Source organism: Phacochoerus africanus, chromosome 11 (assembly GCF_016906955.1).
Source record: "Phacochoerus africanus isolate WHEZ1 chromosome 11, ROS_Pafr_v1, whole genome shotgun sequence".
Lineage (NCBI taxonomy): Eukaryota > Metazoa > Chordata > Mammalia > Artiodactyla > Suidae > Phacochoerus > Phacochoerus africanus.
The window spans coordinates 29,041,189-29,053,770 of record NC_062554.1 but is presented as its reverse complement, the minus strand read 5'-3'; positions in this window follow the sequence as shown (position 1 = coordinate 29,053,770).

Genomic DNA, 12,582 nt, shown 5'->3' with positions numbered 1-12,582 from the left:
CCTTTTAACCAGAAAATACATATGAATAACTTTAAAGCAGAAAAAGAAATTCTTCTAACAATTATTAGTCCACTAGAATTTTCTTTTTATTCTATAGGAAAGCACACAGTGTGTAGGACTTGTCAAGATGGAAGGAGATATTTCACAGAATATCAGTGAAACCGAAAATATCACTCTTGTATTTTTTGTGACACCTAATAGTTTTAGAAACAGTTGAGCTGAAAATGAATTTCTGTCATTTGAGTTAAAATTTGAGTAAATATATTCTGAACACTGATCTGAGTGTAGTAACAATTTTCCCAGTTCCTGATAGTTTCTTATAAAACACTTATAAGTTAGGTCCCTTAGTTTTTCAGTTTATGTTTGGTGCTAGGGGTTTCTATCTGACATTTATAATGAAAACATGCTTAGTTTAATTTTATCCTGCTATAAAATATAGCTTATTTGATCATTATCATGAAAACTTGCTTAGTTTAATTTTATCCTACTATAAAATATAGCTTTTTGCAAGCACCAAGCAGTGGTTTTCTTATTTTTATTTTTCCCTAATACTTCTTTGTGAAAGTCTCTGACGAATCTAAACTCATGACAGAACTGTTATAAATGGTGGCCAGTTTAAAATTGAGGACAACATCAAATGTTCTTCACATTAGACATTGTTCGATGAGATTTTCTAACGTGTTCAGAAGTGAAAGTAAAGAAAATAAGATTTGTACATTCTGCCCTTTCTAGCGCAGTAATAGGTGTTCCTGTAAAAAGATAACAGCAGGGACTCTTTCCTGTTGAGCAATATCAGTCAGAAAGTGAGATGTTGGGGAGGACTACATGGTACTCAGGATGATGAAATGCATCAGGGTTTAAGGGCAAAGTTAGGGAAAAAATACGAAATGAGAGTTGATCAATCACATGGAAGATGAAATGCCTCAGACTGATTGGCAGTAGGATTCTTGTCCAAAAAGAGACGAAATAAAGGAATTGCATCATGTCACTGAAGAGAAAAAAGGCTTTTGTTTCCCTTTGTTTTTGTTTTTCAGAATAACTGATGCATATAAGAGTAAACCACTGGATTAGCAAAGAAATAAATACTTCTACTTATTTACCTATGGCTAATGGAGCACAAATTTTTTTTTTTACAATTAATTACATAATTAAAATTCACAGTTCAGAATGTAGTGGATAGATACAGGAATTATGGACAAGTAGAAGAAAACTGGTGTCGTTGGTATCTTGCATAATATGGCCGAGAATGCTTGCTTCCACATTATCATTTCCTTTATTTTCCCCGCAGTGATGAGAAGGTTTACCCTGGATGTAATCAATCAGAGCAAAAACTGCTTTTACCAACCTCCACCACATTTACATGAGGCCACATGACTCTGTTCTGGCCAGGGAAATATTTTCAGAAACAGGAAATATCACATTCTGGAAAAGGTACTTGATACATCTCTTACAGTCTTTGCTCACTACTTAATCTTGCTTTTTACACCCTACTGCTTGGATCACGGATGTGATGGGAAGGTATCCTTAATGAGTGATGAGGACTGGATTACATTTTTCTAAAAAGCTGCATAGAGCCTGGATGCTTGAGGGCACCAGAGATTCCAGTCTCCATCCTTACCCAGACAACTTACCTCCAGAATTTGTTTGTGAAAGAGAGAAAAATACATATTAGATCTTGTTTCAAACACTTTTTCCCATAATTTTAATTTAATATTTTTCTATCTAAAGTAGAATCAAGAACCTGGAAATGGTGATTTTTTTTCCTTTTTTTAAAGCTTTTAACAGTCCTACAAATAGAGATGCTCAGGCTAGAACCAATGCATCTGACAACAGAGGTAGTGGGCAGTATATCTTCGCCTGCCAAGAGTCTGTCTGTCTGCAGCTTGATATCTAAGCTATTAGAGTCCAACTAATTTGGAATCTTGGAGGATGGAAAAAAGGTTCTTTGCACCTGGATTCGAAGGTGAAGTACTCATGAAAACAATGACAATGAAGAGGCATACTTAGCAGGAGATAACTATAGCCCCAGACTTCTTTTTTCAAGAAATTTTCACTAACATCTCTCTGTCACAAAGAGGGAGATGAGAATAGAAGTAAAGATCAAGTTAAAGCTGCTATCTTACCACTGATACCAAAATGAAAAAAAGTATATATGTATGAGTATATATAATATATGTAATATATATAAATATATAATAATGTAAAGCTTAAAACAAGTCTAGGCTAGATCTTGGCTGTGGTTATTTATATGTATGCCTTCTAAGATTTGGAGGAAATTATATTCCTAAAGAAGCCATAAGCTTGGTCAATAAAAGCCTGCATTTAGACCTCTAATGCAATTCTTGGAGCCTCAATTTTGCCCCAACAGAATGGAGGCAGATTGTTAGGATATAGAAATGGATGCTCTTCAATGATAACTCCAGTTTTGCTTACAGTGGTAAAAGACTTAGAGTCACTACCCAGAAAAGAGAGCCAGGAATATGGAAGACAATGAACAAGACTGTTTTTTTTTCCCATAGAGTAGGACTAGAAGCTTCAGGATGAACTCACAAAATAGATCGTACTCCAAAAAAACCCAGATATTTCCATTTATGCCCAATAAAATGTGATATTTTTTTGTACACAAGGAATACCAGTTGCTCATCCTCCTTTCCAGGTGCAAGTTTTTATTGCAGTTATCTTTCTACCATCACCCATCACATACTGAGGAGGATGCGTGTGGTGAAATGTAGATTTCTTGTTCTTTAGTTTAGAAGTCTCTGGAACAAGAGAAACCACATTTATATATAATAGAAAGTAAAATGTGGTATTCAAAAACTCTGAGCTTTGAGCTGGATGCAGAAACTAGATGAGACTTTACTGGCAAAAATTGTTTTCTCCTAAAGTTCTGAGCATACTCTATGTGTATCAAAAATGCTGCCCATGAAGATTGAGGTAACCAAAGAGCAGGCTTCTGAAAAAAAGTTATACTAGTATATCTATTCCTCACATTTTCCATATGTTCTAGAAAGCTCATCTGTTTACACAACAGAATAGAAACTCATCTATTTACATGTTTCTATATGTGACTGTGTTGGTTAGGTGTCAGGTTTTATATTATGCAAAAAAATCTGCATAGTGGGCTTTTGTTTAGTTTATATGTTTAGTTAAAAGACCAATTATTGCTTGTCTTTTGAAACTTTTTCTCCTCCTTTCTTTTTTTATCCCTGATTCTTGGAATATAATCATAATGGTAGAGGCTCTGTCTTGGACCATGAGAATTAAGGCACACCCGAGAGATGATGGAAAATTAGGATGGACCTGGATCCCTGAGGACAGCATAGAATAGATCCAGCATTCCAGCTGGGATAGACAATCTCTAGACTTATACACAAGAGGTAAATATACTCGTGTGTTATTGAGGCCACCTTTATTTTTAATGCTAAAAAATAATGGTCAAACATAATTTTAATACACATACCAAAAGTAATCACTTAATTCTGAACCTTAAATGATAGGCTTTGTACAAGTTGTAGATCCCCTTCCATATTCTGATGTCACTCAAGCCTTGTATTTATTTTTAGACATTCTTGTCTTGATCAGATTTTCTACTCCAATTCTTTGTCTATGATTTTCATTGAGCCCAAACTATGTATTAAAATTAGAGGGACAGGCAGTGGATTCTGCCACCTTACCATATCAGTAACTATCCCTTCCTTCCAAGACTCAACACTAATGCTTAATTTCAGCCTACATCATCAGGACTCACATGTGTCTGAGCAGTTGTCTCCTAATTTGTCATTCCCCAACATATTTCCTTCATTCTGTCACATATTTGAGAGATAATTCATTATATTTAATTTTAACATATACTCAATATTTTACTAATATTGCAGTATTTTACTAATCTTCCCCCATGGAGAACAAATAATTAACTATTTGAACAGAAAATTCTGTTCCTTACTTTTTTTTGATCATTTGCTTTAAAATGAAGTAAGCATAATTCTTGAAAAATATGAGCTGTACATACTTCTGGAAAATAACTATTATTTTAATTTGTCTCTGCAATATTAACTTCTTAGAATTTATGTTGTTGTATTTCCAGATTCAGAAATGTTTTGCATAGTTTGTTCAAAATATAGGTTAATATTCCTTAAGTGTACAAATGTAGTTGCAATAAGGCAAAAAAACTAACTTTTTTATTGAATTCATACTGTGATTAACTCTTTGTTAAATGGAAATTCATGTAAGTAAAGGAAATTTGAAAGCATGTACAAAATTTTTAACTTTTGCATAGAAATTTTTACCTCAACATTATTCTTTTATCATTGGAAAATTGGAAAATAAAGAACAAATCACAAAGATTTAAATTCACTCACGGAAGCTTTTTTATTGTGGTAAGAAATGGAAAATATTGAAGGCATCCAGTACTAAAGGGTTGTTAAATAATTTAGGGTGCATCTGTACACTTAAATATTGGACAGCCACTAAAAATTTCGATGACTAATTAAATTTATGATGCTATACACTGTAAGCACACATTATTCAAGAAGATTTAAAATGTATAGCTAAGTAAAATAGTAGATCATGAAACTATGTATAGCATAACTCCATCTTTATAAAATATGAAGGTGTATATATGCAAAGATTAGACAGAAATAATATATACTTAGAACTAACTTTGCAACAGATACTGAGTTTAAGTACTTTTTAAGCATTATCTTATTTATTTATAGTATTGATATTATCACCAATTTGAAGATAGACATAATGAGTGTCAAAGACTAAGTTTTGTGTATAATATTAAAATATTGCCCAGTTAGTAGCCGAGTCATTACTGAAAGTAAAATTGGCTTAATAAGAAAGTCCATAGTTGTAACAACTTGGCTACATTATTCTTTTATCATTGGAAAATTGGAAAATATAAAGAAAATATTCTCTGTGAGTATAGAAATATAACATGTAAACCTCAAAGAATATACAGTAAAATGATTATTTGCGGAATAACTTACTCAAATGATGAGCATATATAAGTCCAAGATCCAGAATTATAGCCTTAAATACAATTTACTAGATCTCACATCCACTTCAAGACCCATTTCCCTTCAACAGTTAAGGATGGCAAGAAATACTAGATACAGATACCAAAAAATTGTAGCTGGGTGAGGGGAGGGAAGAACATTACACAGGTGAACTTAGATTATGTCTGACAAAATATTTACTCACACTGCTACACATAAATATGCCTGTAATGTTGTTTTGCAATCAGTTAAAAAGAAAAATTCCTCAAAAGAAAGTGGCCATAAATGATAACATAAATAGTTGATTTGGTTTAAAACAGTGGTGTTGATTAACCAGGTTCTCCCGTTTTACTTTTTTTGCAAGAAAGGTTTTGTCCACTCCTCCCCTAAATTTAAGAAAAAAAAATTGTGAGAGGGCACCAGGTGTTCATCAAGACGTCAGTATGTTCCTGGCTCATTTCATTTACTATTCCACAGCAAATGAAAGCTTGGGCAGTTCAGCCCCATTTTGTAGAAATTAAATGGGAAGGGCTGACTTTAATTGCTTTGCAAGTCTGCTATTATTGAATGACTTGCATAGATGGGTTTGAAATTTATTGGCAAGCAGCTTGATTGTCAGAGCTTAATCTCCAGTTAACAGTTCCTCTGACTCTGTTCTGCATTCAGTGAACCTCCCTCTGCCCAGATGAAATGCACAGAAACCCCTGTCTTTCAGCCTTTTGTAAGCAAAGAATGTCCCCAGTGACAAACCTATTTTGATATAATAGAAATGGCATTAAAAATCACTAAACTCATTTAACCCAGCACATTGTGTGCTTGTCTATTCAGAATGATTTTTCAGTCACTTTTTACTCTATCTGCTGCAAGAAAAGAGCACTGAAGCCCATATGTTCACAAAGTCACATGGCAGAGATGAGGCTGCTGAAAAAAAGTAAAAAGCAGTGAAATGTTTTGGAGAAAATCATATGTACCTCTGGGAATAGTCCACAGAATGACATAACCAAAGATGAAAATCAGTACCCAGCACACTCCACTCCCACTTAACACTAGATCTATGTATTGTCAATGATTCTGATATTTTTCTTAAAAAAAGGGAATTTAAAAAAAATGAATAAAAAGTATACCTAGGAAATTATAATGATCCAGAAAAGTGGTATAAATATAACCAAAATGATGAAAAACAACATCAGGAAAGTTCCACATAGCAAGAGCCATTAAATGTTAATTAAATGAATGGATTGGGAAGGAAAAGACCAGTAGTCACTGATGGTCTCTTGAGGAGCATTTCTCCATCAAACTGATACAGGTAATCAGTCATCTCATTTAAAATATCTCTTCCAAGGTTTCAAAGTAAGAATGAAATGTTATATTTTTTATACTCTAGCTACCTCATGTCATAAGCATTACAAATAATCCCTGAAATCTGCCACATGGAATATGTGGTGGGCTGCAGAATATTAGGATATCTGGTCCAATGTAAATTAAATCAGGGAAGCAAAAACACAAAAAATGTCTTTTAAAATATTACAATAAGAAAAAGTGATTGAGAGGAAGCTAGCTGGATCTTTGATTATTTAGTCCATTGCTCAAAATATTGTGCATACAACCGGTTACCTAATTAGAGCTTTTATTGTTGTTTTTCTTTTCTTTCTTTCTTTCCAAATAACCTTTCTTTATTTAACTCCTTGCTTGTTCACAATTCTTCTCATCCTGCCTTTTAATTTCATATATTAGCAATTCCTCTTCTCTCCTGCCCCCTGGTAACTACCACTCATACAGGCTGCTTGTTGCTAGCACTAACCATATAACTTTGAGGTTAAAAAATTTAATTATTTAACTTTTAACAATATATCAAAACTCAAGACCAAAGATGAGTATCTCAAAGTAGGTAATTTTAGAGAGCTAACGTTGTTTTAGACCATATTTTTAACAAAACGGTAATGACTTCTGACTTTTGATATCACTGAGGCCATTAGAAAAGAAGAAGAAAAGAGACAGACAAGGGTAGGGAGATGAAGGAGGGTTAAAGGCAGAAAGAGAGGGAGAGAAAGAAAAAAAAAGAGAGAAAGAAAGAAAACGGAAGGAAGAAAGAAAAGGCAGGAAATGACTAGGGCGCATGGCTATTCACAGCAGTGTTATTTATAATATTAAAGATAATTATAACCCAAACATACATAAACAAGGTACTGGTTGAAGATGCTATATAAATCTAATACAATAATATGTGTTATAATAGAAATAAAGGTAATCTTTAATTTTTAAAAAAATCTTTGTAACAAGAAAACTCTATATACTTTTGAGTAAAATAAGCTATATTCAGAGGGCATTGGTACTATATTTTCTTATGTGATATTAAGGAGGAAGGAATATGAATATGTATACATATATTTAAATCAAACACTGAAAAATATGTTTACAGTATGGATGAGATTGGGTTAGGAGGGAGTTCCTGTTGTGTCTCCACGGGTTAAGAACCTGACTAGTATCCATGAAGATGTAGGTTTGATCCCTGGCCTTGCTCAGTGGGTTAAGGTTCTAGCATTACCATGAACTGTAGCATAGGTCACAGATGGGGCTCAGGTCTGGTTTTAAAGTGGCCGTGGTGTAGGCCAGCAGCTGCAGCTCTGATTCAACCACTAGCCTAGGAATTTCCATATGCCGCAAGTGCAGCCTAAAAAGAAAGGAAAAAAAAAAAAGATTGTATTAGGAAGAGGAAGCATGAATGAAAAATATGAATGTGCATTTTATATAGTTTTAATTTTCTGATTTTGTATTTTACATAATTAGAGAACAAAAAATTAATTTAAGAATTATAGCCAACTTTGAAAACTAGAAAAAATATCATTAAATGAAACAGATATAACTGCATATCAAATTGAAGGCCAAACCTCACATATAATTAGCCTCAAATTTTTAAAGGATAATATTAAAAAATCTATAAGTTTTTATACAATTTCTAAAGTTTACTTTTGATTTACAGTTATTAAAATATATTCCACAATGTTTTTATTGTACACCTATAAGTTATAACTTAAGAACAGGAAAAAATTGCAAATATATTATAAACTGCATATAGTAATTTTATTTTATTATTTTTTTTTTTTTTGGCTTTTCTAGGGCCGCACCCACAGCATACGGAGGTTCCCAGGCTAGGGGTCTGATCAGAGCTATAGCCACCGGCCTACGCCACAGCCATAGCAACACCAGATCCGAGCTGTGTCTGTGACCTACACCACAGCTCACGGCAATGCCAGATCCTTAACCCACTGAGCAAGGCCAGGGATCAAACCCGCAACCTCATGATTCCTAGTCGGATTCATTAACCACTGCGCCACGTCGGGAACTCCTTAATTTTATTGTTAGTTGTATTGCTGATGTTTCTATTTAAAACTATAAGAAGATATTGAAGGACAGTGTAAATATGTATTATGTTAAATACTGTTAGGAAATGATTATTAGCAAAGATTGACTTCACGCATGGCATTATAAAATTTCTGCTGATGTTCTCCCTGGGAAATTAGTGGAAACTATGGACAGAAATTTCAAATTCCCTGAAAATGGTTCTAAAGGTAAACAACAAATGAAGGACTACCCACGTAAGAAAATCTACTTAAATTGGTAAGAAAGGCAATAATTAGTGGAGTTTAATATCTGGATATAGAGAAAGAGAAGAGTCACAGTATCACAGTCATCCCAGGATGACTGTGGCATATCTAAAGCTGTCCCTCCCCAAAACACAACATCAGAGACTTAAGTCATTTGGTGATGAGAAATAGACTTCGCGTACATAATCCACTAAGAGCAAAACAAAACCAATAAGAAGCCCCAGGGTTGGGGTACCTGACCAACTATTGCTACCGCATATTATATGAAATGTCTAGTTTCCAATAACAAAATTATGGGTTATGCAAAAAATAGGAAAGTATGACTCATACTATAGGAACAAAAGGAGGTAATAGAAACTACGTGCGAGAGAGAACAGATGTCATACTTAACAGAAAAGAGATTCCAAAGTAGCCATCATAAACTTGCTCATGAAACAGGAAAAGCATGATTAAAATATAAAGTCAAGTGATGAATATGGTGGAGTAGAAGGATGAGGAATTCACATTCCGTCAAGAATGCACCAAATATATAATTACATGTGGAACAAATCTCAGTGAAAGCTAACTGGAGTCTGGCAGAAAAACTCCTATACAACCAAGGCTGTAAGAAAATTACATATGGAATCAAATAGGAAGAAAAGGGAAGGAATCTAGTCCAGACATCTGCTTCTGGGAAGAGATTCAAAAGAGAAGGGAAATTACATGAGCAGAGATCCTCCTCAGGAAGTGAGCAGTTGGGACCACACATTAGGTAGCCTAGCCCTGAAGTCCAACACCAAAAAAACAGTCTCCTATCCTAGAGGGAGCACCGGTAATATTAACAGGAGGGTTGAGGGAAGCTTGGACTCTGCTTGTGAGTGTGCACATGTTTGCTTACTCCCAAAACAAGGTGGAGAGGGTGGACTGAAACTCTATAGGTTGATGGTCGGTTTCCCATAACTGGCCCAGCCTGAGCCAAGGAACCCCTTCAACCCTGCTTACTACATGGTGCATATCTTCACTGTGACAAGGGCTGCTGTGGTATGATAGCAATGATGCATCAAACAGCAGATATCAATAAAGGGACAAAGTTATTAAAAAAAAGATTCAAATGTAAGTTGTGGAGTTGAAAAATTAACTGAAATAAAAATTGATAAGAGGGTCTCAACAGCAGTTTTGAATTGGAAGAAAAAACAATAATCAAAGTTGAATATATACCAATAAGTTATGCAAGTTAAAAAAGGAAAAAATAGAGACTCAGAAAAATGTGAGATAGCAATAAAAACACCAACATATGTATAATAGGAAAAAAAGAGAAAGACAATCAAAATTCAAACAAATAATGTTTTATAACTTTGAAATTTATAGAATTTTTTTTGGAAAAAAAAAAACTTACACACCTAAGGAGTTAAGAAAACTTCAAGTAAGAAAAATATGGAGACCCACAACCAGATGCAGTACAGTAAAAATGTTGAAAGTTAAAGATAATTTTTTTAAAGTCTTGAAAGTATAAGGAGAAAAGCAATGTATTACTTACAAGGGGGAATTCGGTAAGATTAACAGCTGACTTCTTAGCAGAAAATTAAAAATAAATGCCAGAAGGTAGGAGGATATTGAATTCAAAGTACTCAGAAGAAGAAAAAAATGGTCAGTTCTCTTATATTCAGCAAAGTTATCTGTAAAAACTGAAGGAGGAAACAATTTTCTAGATAAATAAACACAATGAAAAAATTTTGCTAGCACACCTGCCATATAAGACATACTAAAAGAATTTCTTCCATCTGAAGGAGAGTGATGCCAAACATTAATTCAGATCCACACAATGGAACAAAAGAGTAAAAATAATTATGTAATGGTTAGACACAAAAGTTTATACTTTTCTTTTTTGTTTAATTGATTTTGAAAACCAATTATATAAAATAATATACATATAGAATATATTTAAGCCTATACATATGGAGATAAGTGTATGTATTTTCCGATAACAGAACAAAGGAGGTGGGTGGGGGCAAAGCTGTACTGGGCAAAGGAAATGACCACATATGGTAAATAAATAATAGTAGTGATGTATTGTTCAATTTATATTGTTAATAGATCAGGATGAAAAACAAAAATAATTCCCCAAAAAGGGATGAGAGGATAGAGCTGTATATAAGTAGCAAGAGAATAGACCTATATAGATATATTCCTCTTTATTGGTTAAATGGCTTACCTACACTTTACTTTGTTCTTCTAGGATTTTTTTTTTCATTTTTTATGGCTGCACCTGTGTTATATGGCAGTTCCTGGCCAAGAGTCGAAATGGAGCTGCAGCTGGGGTCTATACCACATCCATGGCAACACTGGATCCAAGCCATATCTGTGAATTACGCTACAGCTTTCAGCAATCCCAGATCCTTAACCCACTGAGCAAGGCCAGGGATTGTACCTGCATCCTCAGAGACATTGTCAGGTCCTTAACCAATTGATCCACAATGGCAACTCCTTCTAGGGTTTTAGCTTGTTCCTAATATGTAACATATTTCTCTCTTTAGTCATTTTGCCTAAAATGCCTATTTCAACATGACTCCTTGGAGTGTAGACATCCAGCTGGTCCAGTACAATTTATTGAAAAGACAGTACTCTCCCCAGTGAATTGTCTTTGAACATCTGTTGAAAATAAATTTGCTATAAATGTACAGGTTTGATTTTGGACTGTTAGGTCCATTCCATTGATACCTGTCCTTATGTCAAGAGTACACTGTCTTGATTGGCGTCACTTGTAGCATTTTCAAATCAGAAATATGAGTATTCCCACTTCATTTTTTCCTTTTCAGAATTGTTTTGACTGTTCTGGGTCTCTTATTATTCTCTATTGATTTTAGAATCCAATTGGCAACTTTCACAAAGAAGTCAGCTGAAATTCTCAATGAAACTATGTTGAATCTGGTGATGAGCTTGCCATATTAACAAAGTTAAATCTTCTGATCCATGAACCTGAGATGTTAACATTTATTTTACTTCTCATTAATTTCTTCCAACATGTTAATTTATTCCATTTACAGTATCAAGATGAATAAAATACTTAGGAATAAATTTAACAAAGAATTGCAAAACATACTCTGAAAACTACAAAATACTGTTGTTTTGACTTATAAATTTGGGGGAGACATGAACATTCGATCTATAGCAATCCCTATAGTTTTACCTTTCACAGAAAGTCATAAGTGTGCATTCTTTTGAATGCATGTAATTATTCGGTTTGAATTTTTTAACTTAGTAAAATTCATTTAATATTTCTGCAAGTTGTTGCAAGGAAAAAATAGGTAACACCTTTTTATTGCAGAACCATATGCCATGAAGAACTATTGATATGAACAAAATTGTTCATTTGAGAGGTATCTGAGAGTGGAATAGGAGTGAAATTCTAAACTTCTAAAGGTCTGGATATTTTTACTGTATGAGAAAATTAAAAAAAAAATCAAAGCCTCAAATCCCAAGACTGTTTTCCTAAAATATAATTGGCTAAGGCAAATGAAAAATAAATGAGCCTTAAAACAATCTCTGTTTTAGATGCACCCATAGTCAAAAGTTGAACTCACTTGCTTTTATCTTATTAATCCTCTTCTCCCTTCCTTTGCTGAGCTGTTACTTGTGCCTCTAGACACTACTCTACCTTCTTGTTCCATCAGAAATCTCCAAAGCTCAAATGCCTCTTATGTTAAACCATCTTTGGGACAGTATTCTTTAACAACATTCAGGAGTATATCTGTTGCTGATGTGACCCCAGCTCTCTACCTTTTGTTGACCTTAAGACAGAGACAGGAGATTTACTATAAATTAAAAAAAAAATGAATGTGGAATGAAATATAGGCCTTCTGTCCGATCCTTTACCTCTTACTGAGCATTTAGAAAGACCATTGTTCAAAAACACTACAAGATTCAAAATAAATTGATATTTTTGTCAGTTATTGCTCCTACTTCAGTCATTAAGCCTCAGAGGAAAAGGCTTTTTTTGA